Source organism: Scyliorhinus torazame, chromosome 7, assembly GCF_047496885.1.
Source record: "Scyliorhinus torazame isolate Kashiwa2021f chromosome 7, sScyTor2.1, whole genome shotgun sequence".
NCBI lineage: Eukaryota > Metazoa > Chordata > Chondrichthyes > Carcharhiniformes > Scyliorhinidae > Scyliorhinus > Scyliorhinus torazame.
In genome coordinates, this window is record NC_092713.1 from 217,458,428 (window position 1) to 217,473,025 (window position 14,598).

Below are 14,598 nucleotides of genomic sequence, written 5' to 3' on the forward strand. Positions count from 1 at the left end.
AGGTGCACTGAAGTAATCTTCCCCCCCCCCCTCCCCCCCTTCCTCAGTCTTACACGTGCTCACAATAAGCAGTTATTAGGCAGAAACCATGGCATCATTTAGAACTGTATACGTTTTGCCATATGAGGACTCAGGTTTTCGCCTGCATTTCATTGCATGATCAGTGTCCGAGATCATGTACATTTTGATTTTGGTTGCCACAGAAAGCATGAAAGAGCTGGGTTTTATTTAAATAAAAGGAGTCCGTGAACTAGTGTAAAATAGAAAATGCAGCTACCACAGAATAAGTATTCATCATGCAGCAGTTGGTAATCTCAAAATGGGTTCAATAATAGGGGGTGTGTAATGCAAGGAACTCATTCCACCATTCTTAGCAGTTGTTCTTCAACTAAAGATACTCCATGTAACAAAGTCAATCCTGATCAACAGCAAGCATGTAAACAAAGGCTAGATTTGACTCTTTAGAGCTGCATTACAAATTGATCCACACAAAATCAAAACATCTAATTTATCAAAGAGTGGAACCTTTGTTCCTATGTTTTCAGATAAATGTGAAAATGTACCTTCTAAATCGCAAATAAGACCCATACAGCTAAAGACTAGGTTTTGAATGGTGGAGTGAAGGGAATGAGGAATGCACAATGGGCCGCTTAAAGGAGCAATGGAACCAATGGAAGGATGAGAATTTTCAAAACTGAAACATTGCTAGACCACTCGCCAATATAGGTCAATCAGCCCATTAGCCAGGGAGGGGGATGGCTAGGAAATACAGTTCGGCAGGAACCGAAGACAACTTGAGTTTTCCCAATGTTTAACAATTGGCTCATTAAGAATTGAAACCAATTAAAGATACAAAGAATTAACCACATTTTCCAATCTGCTTCAGATGGGTTCTGGAGTACCTAACATAGGAGTAAGGAATAGATCATATAGCCTCTCAAGCTCGTTCCAATATTCAGCAAGATCATAGCTATCTTCTACATGCTTTCATGTAGCATTGGACATCGGGAGGATTGACAAGGCAGAGAGACACAACATATGAAAATAAATAGGATCAGCGGCTTGTATGACGAGATCAAATCAAGAGCTTTGCCTATTAAAGGCCTAAAGGAGCTGGGGAAGAAAATGAAATGGTGTGGATGCCACAGGAGGTAACATTTATATTATTTGGGCAGTCAATAAGCTTTCCTTGAACAAAAGACATTCCAAGTCAATGAAAGAAAACCGCAGTTTGGTGCCCTAGGACCAAAAGACTTCAACAACGTTTTGATGAAAGTCAACTCCTTTAGCTTGAAATGGGACAATGAAGGTAAAGGCTGGAAATGAAATGGAAGATAGTTGAAAAGATCCTATGCTGACTACTTGTTGAAAATCATACATCAAGATTGGGATGGGCAGGGAGAGTGAGGAGATTTATGGCATCAGCAGTAAAGGAACTGAAAAGTGTGTTCTAACATTATAAACGGTTTCATAACATTATAGGAGTAGACCATTCTGCACCTGGGGCCTGCTCCACCATTCTGTTCAATCATGGCTGCTCTTCTACCTCAACTCTAATTTCCTGCCCATTCTCCTTCCCGCCGAATGGAGGGAAGGACCTCAGTCTTGAATATATTCAACAATGGTGCATCACAACCCTCTGGAATAGATCATTCAAAAGATTTACAAGTCTCCAAGAGAAGTCATTTCCCGACATCATAATCCTAAATGATTGACCCGTATCCGGAGATTTTGCCCCAGATTCTAGATTCCCTAACCGGGTAGAGGACCTTAGTGTCTTTCTTGCCTGTCGAGCCCCTTCAGACGCCTTACATTTCATTAAGATTGCCTGTAATTCTTCTAAACTCCACAGTAAAGGTCCAATTTACTTTGTCTCTCATCATCAGGAACCAATATAGTGAATATTTACTGTACTGCCTCCCAAGGCAAGTATATCCTTCCTTAACTAAGGGAACCAAAACTGGACACAACATAGGTGTGGTCTCACCAGAGCCCTGCACAATTTTAGCAAGTCTCCCCTTTACTTTTAGTCCTATCCCCTTGTAATAAACATGATGTGGAGATGCCGGCGTTGGACTGGGGTGGGCACAGTAAGAAGTTTTACAACACCAGGTTAGTCCAAAAGGTTTGTTTGGAATCACTAGCTTTCAGAGAGCAGTTCCTTCATCAGGTGAGTGACTAGATGGGTTCCATAAACACATATTCAGACAAAGTTAATGATGCAAGATGGTACTTTGAATGCGAGTCTTTACAGGTCCAGACAGTGTGACTGGAGAGAGGGATAATCGCAGGTTACTTGCAATAAATAGCATACTATTTGTCTCGGTGTTCATCGTGGAAGATCAGCAGCCGGATTCTCCGTTCCTGAGACTAAGTGTTGACGCCGGGGCAGGATTTAGTGACCATTGACGAGCGAGCCACGTGGAGCACAATCGATTCCAATGAGAAACGGTGCTGGATTCGGGGCTGCCATTCAGGAAGCTGACAAGATGCAGCCACATATACACACTTCATTCCCCAGCCGACAAGACGGTGCGCTGGAGCACGCCCGATGGGTCAGCTGGGGCCAGGTCACTGTGGGGTCGGGGGGGGGAGGGCTGGCCTGAGGGACAACCATATGACCCGCGGCAATAAGTTCACAGTGGGCAGTCAGCGGCTTGTGTAGCTACATGGCTACCTTGCAGGCTGCGGCAATGGTGTCCTGTGCCTGTCCAGCCCGATCCCATAGCCCACCTCCTGCTACTCCCTCTGGCCCTGGCAGCACCCCCCCACCCCCTTCAGTCAGTGGCACAACTATCTGCACACTATGGCAATATTGAACACTTTCCATACCCCCACAGCAGCCACGGCGCCCGTTTCATGATTTGTGAAAGCATAAATGAACCCACCGCCAGGGAATCCCCCCAGTGGAGGCAGAGAATCGCAGAGGCCCCAGAGAATACCGGGTCATGCCTGTTAATGATATTAAAACGGCGTCTACGGTACAGTCATGTGAGAGTACCTTTAAGAAATGGATGTTTAAGAAATGTACCTTGAAGAAATGGGTGTTTATCAGTGATGTCAGAGTGTGGGTGGAGCTGGGCAGTCGGTCAGCTTTTTACTTTCGTTTTAGGTTGTTTGCTGCAGGGTGTTTTATAGTTTTGTTTTCAGAGCTGGATAGCTGCAGTCACAGCCAGAAGGTGTATTAGACTCTCTCTCTGTAATCTAAAGAATGTAAATCAATCCTTTGGTAATTTAAACCATCTCTCAGTAGTGACTTTAACCTGATGTGCTTCTGCTGAAAGTTTTTTTTTTTTTTTTAAAGTATTCTGGATGTTAAAAGGACAGCTTAAGAATTACTTAGTGTTGTATTCTTTGGGAGTTGTATTTGAATTAATGGTTGCTAAGATGTTCACTGTATGTTTCAGAACGGTTAACTTCGAGTTCATAGACTAAACATTGTTTTGCTTTAAAAAAATACTTTTCCATTTCTGCTGTACCACTGCTGCAGAGTGGGCCATGTGCTCCCCATACCATAATCAATTAAAAGTTGTGGGTCAGGTGAACTCCATGATACACATTGGGGTTCTTTAAACCCAGGCCCATAACAAATTGGGGGCTCATCCGGGATAAAACTCTATCTATTGGATTGGCTTTGTGAACCTAAAGACAGTGATGGGTGAGCATATTGTGGCTGCTTTTCAGGTGTGGTATTTTAGTTTAAGTAGGGAGTGTGTTGTTGTCAATGGCTCTTTCAGAGGCTCTGAAGTTTTTGGGGGTGGAGATGGTCACACGCAGTGCCTTACGGACAGAGACTAAAAGCAGACTGTTAGATTTGGCAAAAACATTGCAGTTAACATTACCTGACAAAATACGAAAAGATGAGGTAATTATGGCGGTGGCTAAGCATTTAAAGTTGCCTGAGATACAGTTTGACTCATTGGAAATGGCAAAATTTCAGTTACAAATTAAACAAATGGAACACGAGAACGAATTAAAGCAGCTTGAATACGAAAGAGAGAGAAAAAAAGAGAGAGAGCGAAAAAGAGAGAGAAGAAACGAAAAAAGAAAGAATAGCCCTAGCAGAACAAAAAGAAAGAGAAAGGGAGATATCGATCAGGGAAAAAGAAAAGAGAGAGATTTTGAACTTCAGAAAATGGCCATGAAACATGACAGTCAGTTAAAATTGGCAGACGTAAAGGGAAACGTACAGTTGGATGATAGTGATGAGGATAGCGAGAAAGAGTGACAAAGTCGAAGGCTTGGTGGGGATCTATTTAAATATGTCCAAGCATTGCCAAGGTTTGACGAGAAGGAGGTAGAAGCTTTTTTCATCTGATTTCAGAAGGTAGCTAAACAAATAAAATTGCCACAGGACAGGTGGGTATTACTGATTCAAACAAAGCTGGTAGGTAGGGCTAGTGAAGTGTTTGCATCGCCACCAGAAGAGGTATCTGGGATGTATGAGGAGGTGAAAAAATCCATCTTAGGTGCATATGAACTAGTGCCTGAAGCATACAGACAAAGGTTTAGAAATTTAAGGAAAGAATTTGGTCAAACATATATGGATTTTGAAAGGCTCAAACAGAGTAATTTTGATAGGTGGATAAGGGCTTTGAAAATAGACCAAACGTGTGAAGCTACAGAGAAATTCTACTTTTGGTGGAGTTTAAAAATTCAATTCCTTATGTAGCGAGAACTCATGTGGAAGAGCAGAGGGTTAAAACTGTGAGGTTAGCAGCAGAAATGGCAGATGATTATGAATTAGTTCATAAATCAAAGCTTGGTTTCCGACATCAGTTTCAGCCTGTGAGGGATAAAAACTGGGGACATGAGAAATACTCAAGTGGTAAAGGTAAAGGTGATCTGATGGGGGATAATATGGAGAGTGTACCTCAGAATAAAAAGGAAATCCAGGAGGGTGGAAAAGAAATGAAAAGTTTCAAATGTTTTCACTGTAGTAAACTGGGCCATATAAAGTCACAGTGTTGGTGGTTGAAGAAAAGTACTGGGAAGGCAGATGTGGTAATACAGGGTAAGACAGTAGGATTTGTTAAAGTGGTAAAGGAAAGCCCAAGGCAAGCGAAGGAAGTGCAAAAGATTGTACACCCTGATCAAGAGGTGATTGATACGAAGATGCCAGATCTCTTTAAAGAATTTACTTGTGTGGGTAAAGTTTACTCATGTGTATCAGGAGGAGCAGGTAAAGAAGTCACAATTTTAAGAGATACGGGAGCTAGTCAATCTTTAATGGTAAGAGATGAGGAGTTATGTAGTTTGGGAAGAATGTTGCGAGAAAAGGTGGTAATATGTGGAATTCAGGATGAGCGGAGTAGCTTTCCATTATATAAGGTAAGGTTAGAAAGTCCAGTGAAGAGTGGTGAAGTGGTAGTAGGAGTAATAGAGAAACTATCTTGACCAGGAATACAGTTTATCTTGGGTAATGATATAGCTGGATCGCAAGTAGGAGTGAGGCCTACTGTGGTTGATATGCCAGTGGAAAATCAGACAACTGAAGTGATGAAGGACGAATATCCTGGGATTTTTCCGGATTGTCTAGTAACAAGGTCGCAAAGTCACAGGTTAAGACAAGAAGAGAAATCAAAGAGTGAAGAAGGAGTTGAAGTGCAATTATCAGAAATGATTTTTGATCAGATGGTTGAAAGAGAACAAGAATAGGTGGGGGATGTGGCGGATATTTTTAGTTCAGGAAAATTGGTAGAGTTACAACAAAAAGATATAGAAATAAAACGGATGTATCAGAAAGCATACATGGAAAAGGAATCTGAGTGCATACCAGAGTGTTATTACCGTAAAAGTGATGTCTTGATGAGAAAATAGAGACCTTTACATATGCAGGCGGATGAAAAGTGGGTAGAAGTTCATCAAGTAGTATTGCTGGTAGGGTATAGAAAGGAGGTGTTGCGAGTTGCACACGAGGTACCAGTGGGAGGTCATTTGGGAATAAGGAAAACTCAAGCTAAAATCCCAAAACATTTTTATTGGCCTGGACTACATAAAGATGCAGTTAAATGTTGTCAATCATGTCACACATGTCAAGTGATAGGGAAACCTCAAGCAGTGGTAAAACCAGCACCCTTAATACCCATTCCAGCATTTGAAGAACCTTTTACAAGGCTCCTAATTGATTGCGTAGGACAGCTTCCTAAAACAAAAAGTGGGAATCAATATCTTTTGACTATAATGGATGTGTCTACTAGGTTTCCATAAGCTATTCCAGTACGTAATATTACTGCTAAAAAGATAGTGGAGGATTCCCACAGAAATACAATCGGATCAAGGATCAAATTTTACCTCCAAATAAAACAATTTAAATCAACTGCGTACCATCCAGAATCGCAGGGAGCCTTACAAAGGTGGCATCAGACATTAAAGTCAATGTTGAGGGCTTATTATCACGATTATACAGAGGATTGGGATAAAGAAATTCCTTTTGTACGGTTTGTAATTAGGGATGCACCTAAAGAGTCAACCAAATTTAGTCCTTTTGAACTAATTTTTGGTCATGAGGTAAGAGGACCATTAAATTGATTAAGGAAAAATTGGTGAGTGAGAAATCGGAAATTACATTATTGGATTACGTGTCAAATTTTACGGAACAATTAAATAGACGTGAATTGGCTAGACAGCATTTAAAAGGTGCACAAAATGTGATATAACGTGATAGCCGATGCTTTGTCATGAATGTGATGAACGGAAGCAGTTTCAGTTGGAGGAAGAACGACGAAAAAAAAATGGACTATATTATTATACCTGTTTGCGTGTGTTGTTTTTTGAAACAAAAAAGTATATTTACTATGTGCATTTCTTAAAGGATAGTGAAAAGGTGAAAAATGAAACCATCTTGAAGTTATTGGTTTATTTTTTTTTCTGGAGGTGTCATGCGAGAGTACCTTTAAGAAATGAATGTTTAAGAAATGTACCTTTAAGAAATGGGTGTTTATCAGTGATGTCAGAATGTGGGTGGAGCTGTGCTGTTTGTCAGCTTTTTACTTTCGTTTTAGGTTGTTTGCTGCAGGGTGTGTTTTAGGTTCGTTTTCAGAGCTGGATAGCTGCAGTCACAGCCAGATGGTGTACTAGAGTCTCTCTTTGTAATCTAAAGAATGTAAATCGATCCTTTGGTGATTTAAACGTAATAACGTCTGTTAGTAATGACTTCAACCTGATGTGCTCCTGCTGAAAGGTTTTTGTTTTTTAAGTCTTCTGGATGTTAAAAGGGCAGCTTAAAGGATTACTTAGTGTTGTATTCTTTGGGGGTTGTATTTGAATTAATGGTTGCTAAGATGTTCACTGTATGTTTTAAAAAGGGTAACTCGAGTTCATAGAATAAACATTGTTTTGCTTTAAAAGTACTTTTCCATTTCTGCTGTACCACACCTGTAGAGTGGGCAGTGTGCACCCCATACCACAATCTATTAAAAGTTGTGGGTTAGGTGAACTCCATGATACACTTTGGGTTCTCTGCACCCTGGCCCATAACACCGTGCGGAGCAGAACGCATTGACGCCGCTGTCGAGACACCGGAGAATTGCGATTAGGCATGAACCCGCACCGATTTTGGTGTCAAAACCGATTCACCGCCCAATCACATTTCCTGATTTCAGTGCCGTGCGATGGAGAATCCAGTCCCAAGTTTCTCAGAAGAGAAACTTTTCTATTCTTGGAATCAAATCTGATAGCTCTACGCTTCCTCACATTTTAGTCGACCTGCCACTTATTTGACCATTCACTTAACCTGTCCATATCTCTTTACAACCCACACGTCGGCCTCAGCTTCCACTGCCACCATTGTCAACACACGGAAGATACATTCTCAGATTTAATAATAATCATCTTTATTATCACAAGTAGGCTTACATTAACATTGCAATGAAGTTACTGTGAAAAGCCCCTAGCCGCCACATTCCGACACCTGTTCGGGTACACAGAGGGAGAATTCAGAATGTCCAAATTACCCAACAGCATGTCTTTCGGGACATTTAGGAGGAAACCGGAACACCTGGAGGAAACCCACACAGGCATTGAGAACGTGCACACGTCTTTCTGGACATGTAGGAGGAAACCGGAGCACCCCGAGGAAACGCACACAGGCACAGCGAGAACGTGCAGACTCCACACAGTGACCCAAGCCGGGAATTGAACCTGGGACACCGGAGCTGTGCAGCAACAGTGCTAACCACTGTGCTACCGTGCCGCCATATTGTCTTGTTCATTAATAAAGTTTGGAAATCGCCAAGACCCAGCACTTTGTTCTCTGTGGCATTCCACTATTTATAGTCTGCCAACTTGAAAATGCCCCATTTATCCCCATTTTCTGCTTTTCGTCAGTTAACCAATTCTCAATTCATGCTATTGTATTCTCCCAACTCCTGGAACCCCTATGACACACATTAACCCTTTATGTGGCATGTTATCAAATACACTTCAGAAATCCAAATATACTACATCTATTAGTTCCCCTTTTATCAACTATACTAGGTACGTCCTCAAAGAAATCTAAAATTGGCAAACATGACTCCCCTCTCATAAAACAGTATTGACTTAGAAAATCATAGTATGATGAGGCTAAGTTAATTAAATCTGCTTCAGATTCCAGTATTTTCTCTACAATTGGAGTGATCTTCACAGTGCAGGTCACCAACCAGATGAGATAAAGGTGCCATATTTTGTCAGACTCAAAGTATTGATCATTTTCCCTCTTTTGTTTTAGCACCCAAGACAACAAGAACGTACCAGCAGAACATATTTTAATGATTTTCCAGCATGACCTGCTGACATCAGCCACTAACACAATTAAAAAGTTATGCAAGTACAATAGCCAATATGAGGCAACCTCCCAATTCTGAACAATCCCCAGAATATATTTCACTGCCAGTTCAGAACAAGAAACAAAACATAAGTGCAGTATTAATTTGCAGATATGTACTTTTAGGCTGCTGTCTCAAGATGTAAAAGGCATTGGTGAGTGGGATCACCAGAGTTTGGTGCCGGAACCCCGAATGTTTTTCATTTACATTAAAAACCTGGCTTCAGAAGTCACAGATTTTCAAATAAAGAGAAGTTATATTTGAAGAGGCAGCCCAGGAATTACACATGAAAATAAAAGATTGAAGAGGGCGGGCAGTGACAGATTAAAACACCCGAGTATACAAAGCGACTCGCGTGGGGCCTCAGCTGGGAAACCGTGACCGAGGCCGCACATAGTCCCGTTTTGTACACTGGGGAGCTTGCTTGTCAGAACGCTCCAGTGTAAAGAGAGATTGTGACACCATTTCTAAATTACTTCCTGATTGCCAAGACCCCTGTAGCGACTCACCCCCAACCGGTCGCACTATGGGAGGGTCCCTGCCCTCCTCACACCCACGCAGGACACCCCGGCCTGATCGCGCGTGCATAAATGCCAACCTGACATGCTGGCAGTGCTCATGCCCGCTGTCAGTGGCATCTGGGCACCTGGTGTTAGGCTGGCACCTAAGCAGCATTTCTAGGGTGCCCAGGTGGCACCACTGCCCAAAGGGCATGCAGCTGAGGGCCTCCGATCCTATGGGAGACCCCCACGAGTGCAGTTCCATCTGAGCCCTTTGATGTATTGTTTTTATGGGCAGCACAGTAGCATTGTGGATCGCACAATTGCTTCACAGCTCCAGGGTCCTAGGTTCGATTCCGGCTTGGGTCACTGTCTGTGCGGAGTCTGCACATCCTCCCCGTGTGCGCGTGGGTTTCCTCCGGGTGCTCCGGTTTCCTCCCACAGTCCAAAGATGTGCAGGTTAGGTGGATTGGCCATGATAAATTGCCCTTAGTGGCCAAAATTGCCCTTAGTGTTGGATGGGGTTACTGGGTTATGGGGATAGGGTGGAGGTGTTGACCTTAGGTAGGGTGCTCTTTCCAAGAGCCGGTGCAGACACGATGGGCCGAATGGCCTCCTTCTGCACTGTAAATTCTATGATAATCTATGGTACCAGTTTGTGGAGACCAGTACCAAATGGCACGTGCTCAAGGTCTCCAAGGCAAAGGGAATAAATCCCAAAGCCTCAGGTACCTCTTGAGTTTGCACATGAGACTAGCTGTTTCGCTCTAATATGCATATTTTCTAAAAAGTGATCCTGCCTACATCGCAACATCTCACAAGATCGTGTTGGATCTCACGAGGCGTTGCGAGCCAATCATGCCCTCAATGTTTTGGCCTCAACTGCATTGTGGTAGCGAATACCACACTCTGAATACTCAAGATGACGAAATGTCTCCTTATATCAGTCCTAAATAGTTCACCCTGTACCTTCAGGATGTGACCCTTGGTTCTGGACCCCCCCCTCCCCCCATCTCGGGAACATCCTTCTGCATCTACCCAGTCTAGTCCTGTTGGAATTTTATAGCTTTCTATGAGATTCCCCACTCAATTCTTCTAAGCTCCAGTGAATATAATCCCAACCGAATCAATCTCTCCTCATACGTCAGTCTCGCCATCCCTGGCATCAGTCTGGTAAACCTTTGCTGGACTCCCTCTGTAGCAAGAACATTCGTCCTCTGATGAAACTGCACACAATGGCTGGATTCGCCTGCCATTGGTGGCGAGATTCGCTGGTCCCACAGCAACACATCCCCGCCCGATGGTTTTGCAGCAGCATAGAGTGGAGTGGCTTCAATGGGAATTTCTATTGGAAATTCCTACAGGGGTAGAGAATCCCACCACCAGAGAATGGCACGCCACCTACTGCCACCAAAAAATACGTGGATGGGAGGCTGGAGAATCCCGCCGAATATTACCAGTTTGGTCCAGGTGTATAACTAGAGCAAGACATCCCTCCTGTACTCAAATCCGCTCACTGTGAAGGCCAACATGCCTTCTTCATCTCCTTTTGCACCTGCATGCTTACTTTCCATGACTGGGGTACAAGGACCCCCAAGGTTCATTGCACATTCCAGTCTTTCAATCTATAGTCATTCAGATAATAATCTGACTTCCAGCTTTTGCTACCCAAGTGGATAACCTCACATTTATTCACATTATACTGCATCTGTCATGCAATTGTCACATACTCAATCTGCCCAAATAACACTGAAGCATCTCTGCACCCTCGTCACAGCTCACCCAGCTTTGTGTCATCTGCAAATTTTGAGATATTATATTTCTTTCCCTCGTCCAAATTATTAACATATATTGTAAATAGCTGGGGTCCTAGCATTGATCCCTTTGGTACCCCACAAGTCAGCGCCTGCCATTTGGAAAATGATATTTTTCCTATTCTTTGTTTCCTGTCTGCCAACCAGTTTTCTATCCATCACAATACATTACCCCCAGTCCCATGCCTTTAATCTTACACGCTAATCACTGCACTACAACAATCAAAGAGAGTAGAATTCTGAACTGTGGAGCCAATGATAAAATTGTAGTGCGCCTTGGTAAAATTGCATCAAGCACCATGTGCAGTTCGGACAATGGAGATATTTAACAGGCAGTGCAGACAACACCTTCCAGAGTATCCAAGAGCAACCGAGCACTGAATTTAAAAAAGGGAAAAATTAGAGAAGCATATATTTTTCCATCTTGAATGGAGCAAGCGTTGACCTTATGGGAGATACAGAAATCGAGAAACACCATTGTTCATAAATTAGAGAGCAAGTTCAAACCAGTAAAAAAAAAGGAAATATGAATGTTAAAAAAAAATTGAAAATACTTCACCAAAATCATGCCTCTGAGCTTCTAGGCAGGTTAGTTGGGAGGAGAAGACCTTTGAATCATTAATTTGATCTTGTGGAAATTGACGAGAAGCACATTTAATGATGCAATTCCACAAGAGGAAATTGGATAATTGCAAACTTTTCTCACCACTCGAGCAAAGTAGAAGTTGGGACCATTTTCCGTGGAAAAGAGAAGGTTGAAAGGAGATTTGATAGAGGTACTGAAAATCACAAGGGGATGAACTGAACAGGAAGAATGTGCAACGCTACGGAAGGTAGGAAGGAGAGTGACACTACATGAATTGCTCTTTCACAGATCCAGCTGAATGGCCTCCTTCTGTGCTGTAACTGTTATGTGATTCTGGACAGATGACACAAGGTGGGCTAAAGTTTAAACCTCTTGTTTGATTGATAACACACTGCTGCCGTTCGGTATATAAGCCAGTAAGAAGCATCATAAGTCAATGCTGAATCAGCTGAGAATTAGCAGATCATGAGCTACTCTGAATGACACGGATGTACGAAATACAACGACTTACCAACTGTTTTTAAATTAGGGACAGGCTTTTGAAAGCGGAACAAGGGTTTTTTAAAAAACAAGGAAGCAAGGATACAAGCCATATCTTTTACTTGGTAGTTACATCAGAAGACTACTAACATATTACAAAGAGATGAAAATTAACAAGTCAATTTGAAATCCTTAATCTGTACATTATAGTTCAGGTCGTCATCAAGTAAAACAAAGGCAAAATAAAATAAATGATTGGTTTTCACCCTGATATCTGTATCTATTAATTCTGATTATTAAATGGTCTGACCTTACAAGGTTTTGCAAGTTCAAAATCATATCAATTTCACACAATTACTGTATAGTTGATTTTGGTTGATAGTAATCACATTATGAAAAATAGGAAGATGGGTCATAATCTGATAATGCACATTAAAAAATTACCTAGTTTCACTCTATATATTTTCCCCAATGAGAAACACCTTGGTAGGAATTAATTAAAACTTACAATTTCAATGAGTGCCAAACATGTGAAGCAATGAGTATTCTAAAATTGCATTGAAAATAGTGGAAGAAAAAAAATAGTAGAAAAATAAAACAGAAAATGATGGATAAACGCAGCAGGTCTGGACCCGGGCTCTCGGAAGGCCATATTTGGGGTGTCGGACCAGCCGGGGTTGGAAACGGGTACGGAGACAGATGTTGTAGCCTTCGCCTTGTTGATCGCCCAAAGGCAGATCTTGTTGGGATGGAGATCAACCTCTCCACCCTGTGCCCTGGCGAGGCGGGGACCTGCTGGAATGCTCAACTCTCGAGAAGGTCAAATTTGAACTGAGGGGAAGGATGGAGGGGTTCTACGATTCATGGGCGTTATTCATTATGCACTTTCGAGAATTGGATTACATCAAACATTAGTGGGGGGCGGGGGAACTGTATGTGTTAATGGTGACTATGGGTGAGTCCCAATTCCTTTTTGTTATTTGTTTTGTTAACATGTGGGATGCTGTTTGGGGTTTGGTTGGGAGGATGGGATTGTTGTTATTGATATGGGCATTGACATTGCATTCGTTACCGATTATTGTTATTATTGGTGGGTGTAAATTTGGGAGAAAATGTGAAAAAGGAGAATAAAACATATTTTTTTTAAAAACTCGGGTCTGGCAGCACCTGTAGGGAGAGAAAAATCAGACTTAACTTTTCAAGTCTATGTGACTCCCTCAGAACGAGGGGTAGAATTTAATGCATTATATAGTGGTGGGGGAAAAGAGGGTGAACGAGGCGAGGCAGAATAGGTGGCAAGGGATAGGTTGGAGCTAAGGAGAGATTGAGAAATATATCATGGACACAAGCCAAAGGGAGTGTTATAGTTGCATTGAGTACGAAAGATAGTGGAAAAAGGCAAGATAGCAGAACTTGTTAATAGGGGAACAGTTCTCAATGAAAACAAAACTGAAGACTAAGTGACAGATGTGTTTTGGAGTTTGTGGAAACAGCAGAGGATGATCCTTGGAATGCAGAGGCTGATGAATAAAAGAGGAACCCTGTCATGGGAGGGATGGGAGCAGTCATGCGGGAGATGGGTGGGATATCCCAAGTGCACGGTCAACTACAGTGAGGGAGAAACCTTGGTAGGCAGATATGTCACAAGCGCTGTTTTTGAAGGTGCCTTCATTGGAACAGATGCAGCGGAGGCAAATGAAGGGAGATAATGGGATAGAATTCTCGCAGGGAGAAGGGTATAAGGAGCTGTAGTCAAGGGAGTGGTGGGATTCAATGAGTTTGTAATGAGTATTGGTCAGTCTATCGCCAGTAATGAAGTCAGAGGTCTAGGAAGGGAAGTGTCAATGATGGACCACGGGAAGGTGAGAGAGGGTTGGAAATTGGAAGCAAAAATCAATATTAACACTTCCTTTGTCTCACACCCTGTATCCATGGCATCTTTGTCAATCTCTCCTTAGCTCCGCCCTATCCCTGATCTTCTATTCTAGCCCACGTCCTCCACACCCACTCCAACTACATAATCCATTACATTTTACCCCTCTTCAGTTCTGAAGCCATATGGACTTGAAACATCTGTGTTTCCCTCTCCATAGATGCTGCCAGACCAGAGTTCATCCAGCATCTACAGTATTTGCTTTTATAAAAGTAGAAAAACTTCAATCTATCCTTCAAACCAAAAATAGCAACGACAGTTCATGAGTGAGCTGTAAGCAGTGGTTTAAAATATGTGGGAAGCCAAACTGAAGTTTTTATTTATGAAAAACACCATTTTCTGAAATAGTTTAAGATTAAGCTATTATTGATACTGATTCCAGAGCATTTACTGCTTAGCATTTTGCATGAATTAATTTTTCAGAACCAATCCTCATTAATTTGAAGACCTTGTGCTTAGTAGTTCATGACCACCAATA

The 14,598-nt window shown here is 42.2% G+C and overlaps 1 protein-coding gene across 1 annotated transcript in view; it reads right to left on the reverse strand.

The window, feature by feature from the left end:
• ctnna1 (catenin (cadherin-associated protein), alpha 1) overlaps window positions 1-14,598 on the reverse strand; it is a 199,192-nt gene that overhangs the window by 147,205 nt on the left and 37,389 nt on the right. The gene's annotated exons all lie outside the window — the stretch shown is intronic.